Source organism: Mastomys coucha, unplaced genomic scaffold (assembly GCF_008632895.1).
Source record: "Mastomys coucha isolate ucsf_1 unplaced genomic scaffold, UCSF_Mcou_1 pScaffold11, whole genome shotgun sequence".
NCBI classification, from domain to species: Eukaryota; Metazoa; Chordata; class Mammalia; order Rodentia; family Muridae; genus Mastomys; species Mastomys coucha.
The window spans coordinates 50642-65279 of record NW_022196893.1 but is presented as its reverse complement, the minus strand read 5'-3'; positions in this window follow the sequence as shown (position 1 = coordinate 65279).

The window sequence follows — 14638 nt, the reverse complement described above, 5'->3', positions numbered from 1 at the left end:
TGAAGGTCACTGAAAGCTTCATGTTGAAAGATATAGTAAACCCCTCTTCCATTCTAACTTTCTCGGCTCCCTAGTCTATTGAATGTAGTAAGTGGATGTGTCAGAGCCCTACCATGTATGGAACTGCTCCACTCTACCTTCCCCACAATGATTGTGATGGCATGAAATCTCTCTGAAACCATGAGACAAAACAAACCTTACCTACCTTCCATTGTTTCTGTAAAGACAGCTTGTCGTCATGATGAAAGGTGATGTATGATATTGACACAAGAAGGTTTAGGTTTAGCGCTATGGTGGAACATGCAAAAAGTACAGGGAAACTTCTCTACATAGAAGATAAGGGGGGGAGGCTGATGGGTTGCTCGGTCTGTATAGGTAGCTAGCACACGAGAGATCAAAAAGGAGACATTGGAGGAGTGAGTAGAGAACATATACAAATATATGGGATATTATACTAAAGAAGAACCTCCCTCAAGCTCCTTGGCAACAGATTACTAAACAGTAGAGTCATTTCCTACCAGGCTATGAAATCCAGAAATGAAAGTGCCAGTAGCCACACAAAAAGAAATCAAATCACCTTCCCTTGTTTTAATTGTTTGAGAATTTCACACATACAGACACACATAATATTGTTTTAATCAACCCCACTCCCCCTTTGTGCACCTCCAATTCTTACCCTGCATCCCCTACCCCTTTAAGATCAGAACTCAAGCTAGAAAAAAAAAACAGAAAAAGATAATTTCACATATAAATATGTTATCTCTCTCTCTTTTCCTGTGATTCCAGAAACAGACAAATTTACTTGTAAATTGTCCTGCTGTGTCGGCCTTTATTGCCTGCCTTAGGAAGTTGCATCTGGGCCAGCTGGGATGCAGACCGCCTTCAGGATTGCAGCAGCTTCTGGGCTCAGGCAGCACGAAGGCCAGCGGAAGCGTGATTTCCCCACAGAGCCCAGCAGCAGCCCCATTGCCTTGATTGCTTCTGATCAAGGCAAACTGAGAAAAGCAAAGCAGAGACATCTGTTCTCTTCTGTCACTTAAAGTCAGCAAAAGCCCACAGTCAGTGTGGTCACTAGAAACCAGTGCAAAAGCAAATTTCAAATATGGGAAGGCAGACAGCTCAAGTATGCCTGCTGACTTCACTCTACCCTCTCTTGAGGGGAACCCACATGCTGATTAATCCCAGTGAGATGTCCATGTGTCTTAGTTACAAATGCCCATAAGCAGCACTGATGTGCAGCTACATTTAAGCGTGACTTCAAGCTCCATCTTTGCCACTTGTTATGTATCACACCTTTGATTAATACCTTGGCTCAAATCAATAAACTTTTAATTAGAAGCTGCTGGGAACCATCATCTCTCGCCTCAGTTGCTACAAAGCTCTCCTGGGCTCCCCAGGTACCTTCTGACCCTCTCCATCTGTTCCTTACAAAATCACCAGAATCTTAAAACTGCCTCCTTCCTCTCCTCTGCAGGTCCTGCTTTCTAAAACCACATCAGACTTCAGGGATATATCCATTTTACCCAGCATGCCAAGCTTCCTTTCAATTCTGTGCCCCTTGCATGATTGTGCCCTTTGTCTTGGGTATTCTATGCCCTCAACCATTTCATAAGTGCCATATGAACTACCTTCTGTCCTTCCATCAGCATCCACTGTCCATCCTATCTGAATTAAGTAACAATTCTTCAGAGAGTTATGAACCCATGTGCCAAACTGGGATAGCTTAACTTTTATACTGGGTTGTTTAGCCAAGATTCTGTAGAAACATAAGAGTAGTTACATATAGACATATCACCAGGGTAGAAATACAAGTGGGAAGACAAAGGTTATCCAAAGCCCCAGCCCAAGAATCTTATGGAGGCATCTGTGAGGTTCTAACACCTTAGCTGAGTAGGGTAGAATGAACAGGCATCATCTAGTAAGAGGAAAAGGCATTCCAGGGAAAGAGAGGAATGGAAAGTGTAGGTCTCAGCACTCTAGTGGTGATGGGAATATATTTGTAGAACCCCACTCCTGGTACCAACTTTTTATTAGTCAGGTTTCTCTACAGTCACAGAACTTATGGCAGTCTCTATATAGTAAAGGAATTTATTGATGACTTATAGTCTGTAGTCCAACTCCCAACAATGGTGAGCAGCAGCTGTGAATCTAGAATCTAGCAGTTCAAGAATCTAGCAGTTTTTCAGTCCCACAAGGCAAGCAGGCAAAGAGAGAGAGAGAGCCTTCCTTCTTCCAACGTCCTTATATATATATATATCTCCAGCAAAAAGTGTGGCCCAGATTAAAGGTATGTGCCACCACACCTTTTAACCCAGATGACCTTGAACTTGGAGACTTTTCTGTCTTAATCTTCTGAGGTTCATAGCCACTATGCCTCAAGTTTTCCATGCCAAGATCCAGGTTAGAAACTTGTATCGCTCAGCCTCCAGATTAGAGCCACAGGTGAGCCTTCCAATTCTAGATTGTAGTTCATTCCAGATATAATCAAGTTCACAACCAGGAATAGCCTCTACAACATCTGGGAAGTTCATCAAGCAATGAGACAAAAGTGACCAGCCCATAAAGATCTGGAAACCTGGATTGATGGGTACAAGGAAGTTGTGTCCAGGAAAATGAAAGATCAACACAGCACATGAGATGGGAAGGATGGATTCTGAGGAGCAGAAATTGAAAACTTGAGTAAATAAAAGGAAGCCTAGACAGATGAAAGAGGGGGGAATGTGGAGGAGGAGGAGGAAGAGGAAGAAGAGGAGAAGGAGGAGGAGGAAGAAGAGGAAGAGGAAGAGGAGGAGGAGGGAGATGAAGAAGAAGAAGAAGAAGAACAAGAACAAGAAGAAGAACAAGAACAAGAAGAAGAACAAGAACAAGAACAAGAAGAACAAGAACAAGAACAAGAACAAGAACAAGAAGAACAAGAACAAGAAGAACAAGAAGGAGAAGAAGGAGAAGAAGAAGAAGAAGAAGAAGAAGAAGAAGAAGAAGAAGAAGAAGAAGAAGAAGAAGAAGAAGAAGAAGAAGAAGGAGGAGGAGGAGGAGGGGGGGAGGAGGAGGAGGAGGAGAATCAGCAGCTGCTGGGAAGCCAAGCAAAGAAATATGCAGAGGACAACAAAAATAGTCAACTTCCATGTCACTGAGTGGCCAGACACCATCAGTGACTCACAGAGGTCTAGGAAGACAAGGCTTCAGGCTATCCAACTGCAGTGCACTGAGGAGGGCATGAGAGATGATGACACAGGAAACAGACCCAGGCAAATCTCAACTCACCCAAGTTCTATTGAGCAGACCAAGTGGTGGGAAAAACTTAAAAGCAGAGCCTGGAAAGGGTGGGTGCAAAAGAGAATAATATGGCAGAATTATAAATGTATAGTTATCTTTGTAGAAAGCAAAGGAAGGAGGCAAAAGGTCAAGGCCATGAGAGGTGACTGACAGGTAATGAATTACAAGACCTGGAATACACAGAGAAGAGGGGTTGGCCATATTGCAGAAGGAAGATGACTTGGCCTGGGGGCAAGGTGAGCATGCAGGGATATTTGTAGGAAGGGCAATGGAAGCTGACAGAATCCTCACCTGGATCTGTAGATATGAATTTCTCTAGGTTTCTGCATTCTTCTTTGCCAAATGTGGAGGATATGTTTCCAGTATGAAGTTACCTGAAGGTGTCAGAGTGAAAGTGTAATCTAGTGATGCTGCTTCACCATGACCATATAAACTATAAGTCTATAGAGCTCACATATACCTAGAGAAAGTCTAACATTTTCACTTAACTAAAAGAAATGAAGATTTTATGAAGACAGGCCATACTAATTCCTTTTGTAAGTGAAAAGTTTCATTAGATGAGTCAAAGTAAATGCTGACAATGTTCTTTCCTTCTAAATTTTAAGGTCCATTAGCACTAGTCTGCATAGAATAGGTCAAAATAGGTTGAATGTCAATAATTTCATGGCGTTCATCCTAATGAGAACCATTACCAACTGCTGTTTTCGTTCCTCAAAATCTACATCCAGGCTATATTCCTACTTTAAAGTCAGATGCAGAAAGGCATTCCCTCTTATACAGACTGTTGTTCTCTAACGTCCTCGGCTAACCACTGCCCATTCTTTATAGTGGACATGGACATCATTTCCACCTAGAAAGGTCTTCCAGCCATGTGCCCTCTGCTCTGAAACTGAAGTACTGCAGACTTAGCAGCTTGAATCAAGGGATGTATATTATCTCACACTTTCTATGGGTCAGGTCATGAGCCAACATGTTCACGTTGGTTCATAAAATTGCATTTCAAGTCTTAGCTGTTTTCACCTCAAGCCTAAACACGAAAGGATGGAGTTTCATGGTTGCTGACAGAATCCCTTTCCCTTGTTAAACGAAACGTCTCTACCACACTGGCTGATGGCTGGAAGCTATCTTTCGTTACTATGCTTTTCCAAAAGCCTCATGTCACATTGCATCTTCTGTAAAGCAAACACAGAAGTGATACCACTCATTCATGCTGTCCTTATAAAGTGACTATACAAGGGGCTTAGTATAGGAGATGGGTAACTCAGAAACATCTGTGTTGATCATTTTTGTCATGGTGACAATATACCTGATATAAATTAAAAAGAGGAAACTTTGGTTTGGGCTAGAGGTTTTGGAAGTTTTGGTTTATGATTGGCTCCCTTGTTTCTGAGCCTGTATTGAGGCAGAACACTGTGATAAATCAAAGTTACTCCTGTCAGCCAGGGAGGAGGGAAGGGAAGGAAAGAGAGAAATAGAAAGGAAGAAAGACAAAGACAGAGAGAAGGGAGAAAAGGCAAGGAAAGATAAAGAAGAGAAGAGGGAGAGGAAGAAAGAGAAGGGAAAGGAGAAAGGGGAGGAAAGAGATGGCAGGAGTGCTCTGTAACAAGTGTTCTTATCTGCTTTCAATTGATGTGGAAAATTCCATGACCAAAAGCAACTTGGGGAATAAAGGGGTTACTTCAGCTTACAGTTCTCAGATCACACTCTGTCTCTGAGAGAAGTGAGGGCAGGAACCAGGAGTCAGGAACTGAAGCAAAGATTATGACAGAACACTGCTTACTGGTTTGCTTCCCAATCCTTCCTCAGCCTGGTTTCTTTTACAACCCAGAAACCACAGTGGGCTGGGTCATCCCACATTAATCGTTAATCATTAATCAAGAAAATGCTCCATAGATTTGCTCAGAGGCCAATCTGATGAGGACATCTTCTTGTATGAGGTTCTTGTCTCCAGAAGAACTATGTCACAAACTAACCAGGACAAGAAGGTACCCTTAAAGTTGTGCCCTTCTAACAGCTGATCGATGTAATACCTCAACCATAATTTTTAATACCTCACCAGCAGCACAACAGGGGATGCAAGCCTTTCCCACATGAGCCTTAGGGAGAATAGTTCATATTTTAACCCTAACATTATCTCAGCATGCATTATTTTCTAAAATCACAAAGGCTGAATTTCAGGTCTTGCTTTGTGTTCCCATTGTCCTCAGGCACAGGTCCAGCTTCATTTATGCTACCTAAGCGTAGTGATTTTCTGTTTATGTATCTTTCTGCCCTACTAATCTGCAAGCTTTTTTCTGGAAGACATCATGTCTTGCTCATTACATTACCATAACTAGCCAAATGTTGCTACAGAGAAGACTCAGTACACACTTGACAAATTTGCTAATTAATGATATTGCTGCTTCATTGGCAAGTCACAGGCAACCCCAACTAAAAAGCACATTATGGGCTATATCAATTTTTAGTAAGGTCTGGATATGGTAAATCCAATTATTATATTACAAAGTGAAATTGCAAAATTAAAATTGGATGAATGAAATAATTAAAGGAAATTTCAGTTCCCCAATGAGTAGAAATGGTAAATGAGATTATATGACACCATGTCAAAGACTGGGCTCAGCTCTACATCTGAGGTGTACATTCTTATTTCAGAATTAGAGTCACACTACCAATAGAAGTTTTGGAGTGAGTATTCATATACATCTACCATTACAACAGATAAAAACCAAAGATCTGAAGAGAGAAAAGGGAGAGAGGGCAAAAGTGAAGACAAGAACAAGAGAGATGTATAGACTATGAAATAAAGGTGAACAGAGTTAAAGACATTCCACAGAAATGGAGGAAAAGAGGTGACAAGTGTTAAACCCAATTTACAAAGTAAAGTAGACATTCTAGTTTGTTTTCCATTGCTGTGATAAACATCACAACTAAATCCCACTGATGGGAAGTGAGGGTTTATTTGACATACAGGTTGTAGTCAATCATAGAGGGAAGTCAGAATAGGAGCTCATGCAAGAACCCAGAGATGGGAACTGAAGTACAGACCACAGGAAAACACTGTCTAATGGTTCACTCTCAGACTCAAATTCAGCCACCTTTCTTATACAATCCAGAGACATTTACCTAGGGAGGGTAGCATTCACATTGGGCTTGGACCCCCTACATCAAATTAACAATCAACAAAATGCCCCTAGAGGTGTGTACATAGGCCAATCCGATGGAGGTAATTCTTCTGTTGGGCCTTTCTCTCTCAAAGTGTATCAACTTGACAACCAAGGTTAACCATCACAGTGAGAAAGCTGGTGCCTGAAAACCAGACTACTCAGACCTATAGTGACAGAGAATTTCTAGTGATTCTCTCTATCCATGATATGGCTAGATCATTTCATAGTGGTGAGTGTGAGGTTATGATGGTAACTAGACAGACTAGAGCCCTATACTCACAGGTCATACACGTCATTATCATGGAAGATTGACTAAAATGTATAAGCAAATGACCACCATGATAAGAGTCTCTACCTAAGAAATAAATGTGGTAATAAAAATAAAATAATCTTTATTTCCTAGTTTTACCATTTCAGATTTTTTCCCTCTGTAATCACCAATATTTTCCTTGTGTCCTGTGGCCCCATTTTTTATTACAAAATTATAATGAATATTAAAGAGCTAATAAAAATTAAAGAGCTAATGAAAAAGCAATACAGTTCATACCATGAAGTTTGCAAAGCTACTACTATTTGTCCAAAGCAAGCATGTTATTGTGTTTCCAGGTTAAATGCCTAATGTTGCACTGGATGATTGGTAGATGGTCAGTTCGCATAGCTCAAACTATGAGACTGGGCACAGAAAGCATCACTACTGGACTCAGATCCTATCTAAGAAGAAAGCCCTCCTCTTTTCTCATTTTTCAAGTTCCAGGAATAGTCAAATAGTCAAAAACTATTTAAGGTCTCTTGGTGATGATAGTCAAAGACAATATGACTACTTCTTAGCTATTCATGAAAAAATTACTAACTTTGTTGATTTAGAACCCCAAATTAATACACAGATAAATCAGCAAAACATTATACCCGCAATATATTGTGATACAAAAGAATAAAAGAAAAAAAGTTGGGATACCTGGTTGCTTGTGAAACTGTTACTGATTCCCTGTGTGATCCTGAGCAAACCGTTTTCCTATATTAAGTCGGAGTTTTTCTATTTAAATAGTGTAAATTAAAATACATGCTTGGATAGTCTTCTTATTTTAATGGATGACTTACAGAATTATTTTGGCCCATTTGGAAAGGAAAAGAGAACTGGTGATGTTAAAAAAAAAATTATGCAGTTCTGTTTGCCAGATCTTTCTTGCCTTGCTGGCAGATACATGGTGGTCTAGCTGTTTCTCCTGATGATGGAGTTAGTTTTTTTCTAAGTGACTAGTCTTGGCTCATGAAATGTGAGAATTGACATTGCTCCACTTCAAGGACCTATGCACAATTCTTCTTGTTCCCTCTTCCCTTCTAGCACGGAAATAACACTTTGGATGGTACATGTCATCGCCCCAGCCCAGAATGCCTACAGTGAACAGAGCTTCCCACACCTGCTAACTCACATTAAATGCACTGAGATTTTAAGGCCCCCATTATTATAGTGCAGCACAGCTTATCATGAGTGACGTTGTAAGAGATGATAGGATAATCCAATCTAAAAGATGCAAGCCTGATCATAAGGTACATGAATGAAAGTAAAAACTGAGACTGGGTGAAATGCACATCTCTTGTCTCAGAGGTGGTCTCCGGATTAACCCTGTGATATCAGGGTTAAAGATGATGTTCTGTCCCCAGCAACTTCTAAAAAGGCATATGCATTGACATGGTTTGATGGTTTAGTTAGAACTAGGACTACTTCATGCATCTGCAACAGGGACATGGGCCTATTAAAACCATTCCTGGTAGCAAGGCTTGCATCTGTCCCTGGTTCTATCAGACCAGAGAGTAGAGAAACTTGAACACCAGCCCCTTTAAATATTCACTGCTCAGGGCAAAGATAAAACTGTCTACGGAAAGAGGCTCAGCATTCAGTTCAAACTCTGGCAAACTGTGAGTTTGAGATTCCATCACACTTGGGAAACATAACCTAGTAAAACTCACATTGTAAGAGGGTTCTCTAAATAACAAACAATAGCAGGCAGAGGGGTGACTTTGTGTAAAAGGTGGGGGTGATTATGAGCAGAGTATTCATCTTTCCTTGAATAGGGCTGGTGCCACATGCCTGGAGGGAATGGGCATAATAAATGGTGGTAGCAGAATGTAGGTTAGTTCCAGAAGGAGAGCATGTCAAGGAGGGTTATGAAATGCTGGAGTAAGTGACGGATGAGGTCATGTCATCTGCTCCCCCTGAAGCTCACCAGGAAAGAGATGGAAAGTCTTTCTCAAAGTCAGATGCTGGGGAGCAAGTCAAGACCTAGCTGAGTGGGGAGCTCAGGCTGCAGGCTACTGGAGCAGGCAGTAAATTACTCTCCCTCTTTCTACCCAAGGTCTCGATAAACAGAAATCAGATGAGTAGAGAGCGGTCAACATAACCTCTTTTTATTCATACAAAGGTCTAAACTGATGGCCAAAGCTTAGAGTAACACCCAAATGAAAATGTCAAATGATTTACAGAACACAATCAATGTGTCCCTGGTCCCAGCCAACTGTGGCCTAGGGCAGCCATCCTGCCTCCAAAATCGTTCATCCTCACACTTTAAGTAAATGTTCATGAAAGGCAGGTAAAATCCAAGCTAAGCTGATTGTGCCTAATAGGGAAGTCACTCCTGTGACTGAGATAGATGTAAAAAGTATCAAGGAATGTCACATCCAGTGGTCTGCGTATCACAGAAGGAAAACTAAGTTTGAGGGAGTGAGAAGCCAGGTACTCCCTGCATGTTCCCTAATGAGTGACATCACCATGCTCTCTATATTCATTATTCAATTTAGTGGATTACAACCTTCTGTGGAAGGTATCCATCCAAAATATGACTCAAAGATGAGGAAAAGGTGCTGAGATAGGTACTGGTGAAAGTAAAACCTGGAGTGGTCACCAAGCTTATGATCCCATTTTCTTTGTTATCCGTTTCTCCATTTTAATGTAAGAGTCCAAGCAAAAGTTAGTCCCAGACTCAGAAGAAAGCTTACCAAGAGCTGCCCACAATGTAGCCATATGTATTCATATTAACTTCTTTTTCACTTCCGAAAGTGACATTGACCATGAAACCCTAATGGGTTTGGAGAATAGCATACCACTGTCAGGCAAACAAATGTGTGGCAACACATATAAGCAGCTCAGGAGAGACATCCTCGCCAGAATTTTCCCTACACTTGATGGTAATGCCCAGGAAAGAAAAACAAATCCCAGATCCATATGCCTCTGACCTTTTTGTTTGTTTGTTTGTTTGTTTTTGTCTTTGTTTTTGTTTTTCAAGACAGGGTTTTTCTGTATAGCCATGGCTGTCCTGGAACTCACTCTGTAGACCAGGTTGGCCTCGAATTTAGAAATCCACTTGCCTCTGCCTCCCTAATGCTGGGATTAAAGGCGTGCACCACCACTGCCCAGCTAAACTTCTTCATTTTATAGACCAAATTGCTGCTTGCAAGTGGAAAGATTTGTTCAGGGTTGGGAGTTGAATCTCACCAGAATGATTCTCACTTTCTCTTCTGTGCTGCTCTGCTTTGCTGGGACTCTGGTGCCTGAGGACCCAATATGCACTCGGATCAATATGCATGTTCCTTTCAGGACCAGCGTTGATGAGTATGGGAACAGAGACCAGTCTATAAGTTCACAGTTGATTGAATAGATATTCTGGGTCTTATCTCTAGACAAATAACTACCATGGCATGGACACAACCTCAGTGATGAATCTTTGAAGGTTATAGAAGAGAAATGATGAAGAGTGAGTTTTAAAAGTATCTCAAGACCAGGAAAAGAAACATTTGGAGCTCAGAATGCTCCTGCACGGTGGGTGTGTCCAGGAAAAGGAATGCTATTGGTTTCTGTGTAATTATATCTGCTGCATTGAAGTCCATAGCTGGGCTTCTGCCTTCATTACTGCAGCCTTTTCCAGATTTGAGTCTTGAAGTTTTTCTTTCTGTCTCTTGTGTTTTCATGTCTTTCTAATTTGTGACCAACATGCCTCAAGCTTCCAATCCAGGCTTAAGGCTCTGGAGAGTACCTGATTCATGAGCCTGAGGGAAAGGCTTTGGGCCAAGCAAAAGAGAAAAGAGATAGGACCTGCTTCTGGCTGACCTGTGTGCTGAGGTCCACCGTGTTTTGAAAATGCATTAAATTCTTCCCAAAGAGAGAGTTTCCATTTTAGTTAATAAACCCCCTCAAGGAAGGAAATGGAGCAGAGCATGTAAACAGCTCATGACTGAAACATTTTGGGTTATTTTTCCCTCACACTTGCTAATAATGGAACTGGAACCAAAAGAAATGTTTGCTTCTGGGAGAGGGGGAGTGGAGATCCTAAGCATAGTCTGGCATCCTCCTCTGGTGTTGGAAAATGCAGTTCCAATAAATCTGTCAGTGGATACCTACTATGCACATAAAACTATGGAGAGAGGAGAACTTGGGAAATACTGCAGTGGAAAGGGGGAAATTAATAAAAGACTTTGGCTTTACTCTCAGCCTAAGTGATGGGATGGTGAACTCACCTGGTCTTTCTTTGTACATGAAGACCCATGAGAAGCATGGCACTCATCCTGAGCTAGCCTGTCATGTAGAGCACAAAGACCACAAGTCTTGTACAATGAAGTAGACACATGAATGATTTCACTGAGCAACTGTTTCATGCAGGGGAAACATAAGCATTTATGAGTGAGAGTATCTGGGTGGGAAGGAAGAGAGAAGGAAGGGAAAAGGAAGCAATGTGAGCTGATGACTAGTAATACGAACTGCCCCTCTACTGCCAAAGGGAAGAGACTTCTAGCCAAAGGACACAGCAGCCACCAGGCTCCTGAGATGAGGAGTCTGGTATGATAGGGGCAATGGGAAGTGTAGTGAAGCAGAAAGAGTTAGAAGACAATCATGAAGATGAAGCCAAGAGGGTAGGGTATATGGCTTTGGATTTGGAAGCTCTTTTGGATGGTGTGAGTGAGCCTCCTTGGTCACCACTCTGCTGTTATGCATGGCTTGGGTTGAGGAAAGAAACACAAATGTCCTCACTTGAGCAGCATGTGGAAAGCAGCAGGTGGCAAGACAAGAGGACCAGTCCTTAGCTCTAGGTAGCCACTGCCTCAACATTACATATGCCACTGGCAGCATCTCAGTCTCAAAGAACTAACCTAGAGAGTCAGGAATGCATCTCGATATTTTAAAATTCTTCTTTGATTTGAGAGTGCAGCCAATATCGTGCAATCTGCACCAAAAGAGGAAAGGGACAAGAAAGATTTAGAGAAGAAAGATTCCTTACCATAAACAACACTCAGCTGCAGAACTCTGCCTCCCACAGGAGGCTAGGTGCTCTGTGGAAGTTCATTAGCCCAACTAAAAACACCCACCCACTTTGAAGAAGATCCAGAGTATGCGCTCATTCATGAAATGCTATGTAACTATCTTGCCTTGTGAACCACTGATAGAACAAGGACAAAAGTCCACACCTCTCTGTCTCTCCTATTGGACACTGCCTGTATGACAATGCCACCAAGAGAGATACTGAATACTGGATTACAACCCACCCGCCATCTGTAAATAAGAAAGTCTGGGGGGCTGCAAACCCTTCAGCTCCTTGGGTCCTTTCTCTAGCTCCTTCATTTGGGGACCTTGTACTCAGTTCAATGGATGGCTGTGAGCCTCTACTTCTGTATTAGTCAGGTACTGTCAGAGCCTCTCAGGAGGCAACTATATCAGGCTGGATTGTCCTTCCTTCTGTCTCTGCTCCATAGTTAGTCTCTGCAACTCCTTCCATGGGTATTTTGCCCCTTAGGACGAACAACAATATGAACTAACTAGTACCCTCAGAGCTCCCAGGGACTAAAACACCAACCAAGAAGTACATATGGTGGGACTGATTGCTCCAGCAGCATGTGTATAGTAGGGGATGGTCAAGTCAGTCATCAAAGGGAGAAGAAACCCTTGGCCCTGTGAAGGTTCTGTGCCCCAATGTAGGGGAATACCAGGGCCAGTAAGCAGGAGAGGGTGGAGTGTCGAGCAGGGGGAGGGGGGAAGGAACAGGGGTTGTTCTTGTTGTTTTTGCTTGTTTGTTTATTTTTGGAGGGGAGACTGGAAAATATGACATGTAAATAAAGAAAATATCTAACAAAAAATAAAAATTTTTTTAAAAAAAGAAAGAAAGCCTGAGATTAGAGAAGGTAACTAACTTGTCTAAAGTCATCATCAGCTTAGAAAGAAAGGGAGCCAGGGCACAATTTTGGGTTCATCAAAAAGCCTGCTCCATTCCCTGCTAAATGCTTCCTATACCTCAGCTATGACTCCAGAATAAATCTTGTTGTTCTAAAACACTTGGGTATTTTTTTTCTTAATCTAAAGGCCAGGTAACTTCCTTTTACAAAACAAGCTTAGCTAGGCTTCTAAGCTTCTTAAAACCAGGTCAGTCCCTCATCACACAGCCTTTTCCTGGGGTAATTTCAAGTGAATACTTGGAATTAAAATCAAACAAACAAACAAAGCTTGGAGAATTTCATAGAGCAGGGTTGGGGGGAGCAAATGAAGTCAACTGTTAGCAGGCTTTGTCTCCCTTTGGTGTCAGCAATCCTCCCCTCCCTGAACTGGGGGAGGCAGAGGGAAAGGGAGAAGGGAGGGGGAAATGGGGAGAGGCTCCTTAACCCTGAGCTCTCCTGACATGGAGCAGAGTTTATTTCACTTCAGATTCATGGCTCCTGCAGATCAAAGCTTTCTTTACATATTACGTTTTGCATAAAAAAACAATAATGTGTTCTGTGAGGTCTGGGTTTTCCTTTCACTGTGCTAATGTTGTAAAAAACCAATCTGACTCCTTACCCCGATCCTCCATGGCTATAAAGTCACAAATCAGGCGTAATGATGGTGCTCTCCTTAAGGACTCACCGAGGCATTTCATCTAGCCTGGTGTACCAGTAATGAAATTTGCATTGTGCTTACAGGACTGTTTTATTGATTTAAATGGACTTTTGTACCCAAATGACTGAAGAGCTATTCCCCAACATAAGTCTGGGGGGACACTTGATTTCTGCCTGGGATCCCCCTCCATAACCTTGACCATGATCCTGATGGTGGGAAAGGATGAAATGAGCCTGAATTGCTGCACTTTCCAGAAGACCCCTCTGTGTATCTGACCTAAGCTGTTTCTTTCTGTTTTCTTCTCCTACCTGCCCTTTTACCATCCTGCATGCCTCAGGCCATACAGTTTATGAATCTCCCTATAGGATTTTGAAAATGTGTCCATAATATATAGGAACTGAGAAGGTGAGACCCTTAAAACCTGCCTGACCACAGGAGGCCTAGGGATGCATGGATTTAGAATCTAATCTTCTGTGGTCAACTATTCAAAGGGCTTTGAACGAAAAGCAGTCAGACATGGGGAAAAAATCTGTCTATGAAGACCCCAGGTAGAAGGATGGACAAATACAGATGTCTCTGAGATGTGAATGACTACTATATCAGTAGTACCTGCTACTGCCTGAACATCAGATCCAACAGGGAATCATTACAGACTCTTGACCCCATCTCTACCCCAAAACAACTGAAATAGACTTTCTGAGAGATGAGGAAATTGAGGCCAGAACAAGATTCAGGCACTAATAAGAGGAGGGCATGAAGCAAGAACCCTGAATACCACAGCCACCCCATTCTTTCATCCAGGAAAATGAGTGACTGCGAGAAACTGTGGTATAGGGAGGAAGAACAAACAGCCATGCTCTGATTCCATGGCATTACCAACCTCCTCTTCTGTAGGTCTCTTGGGACACGTGCTCAGGATAGTTTTTTAGAATGGGTGCATGAACCAACACAAGTGTTGAAAGATACCAATTTTGCTCTCTAAACTATCCTTGCTTTTGGTCTCCTGTGACTGCAGTAAATTTACTTATATAAAGCTTATTTTCACATTTCACCTTGTCTGTAGTTGGGTCAGCAAGTTTCATGATTGCTGTTGGTTCCATGACTGTCATGAAACTGTCACTGCCTAAGAAATATCTTGATCTACTTACCTTGCCATGTGTCTTTCTCACTTTCTGTCCTTCCTTCCCCCACCCCCACCCTTCCTCCTTCTCCTTTTTTGGCAGGGTCTAGACCCAGGTCTTGAACTTAAGATTCTCCTACCTTAGCTTCCAAATTCTGCTGTTATAGAACTATGCTATCACACTCAGCTATGAATTTTTTAGGGGTGTGTGTGTGTGTGTGTGTG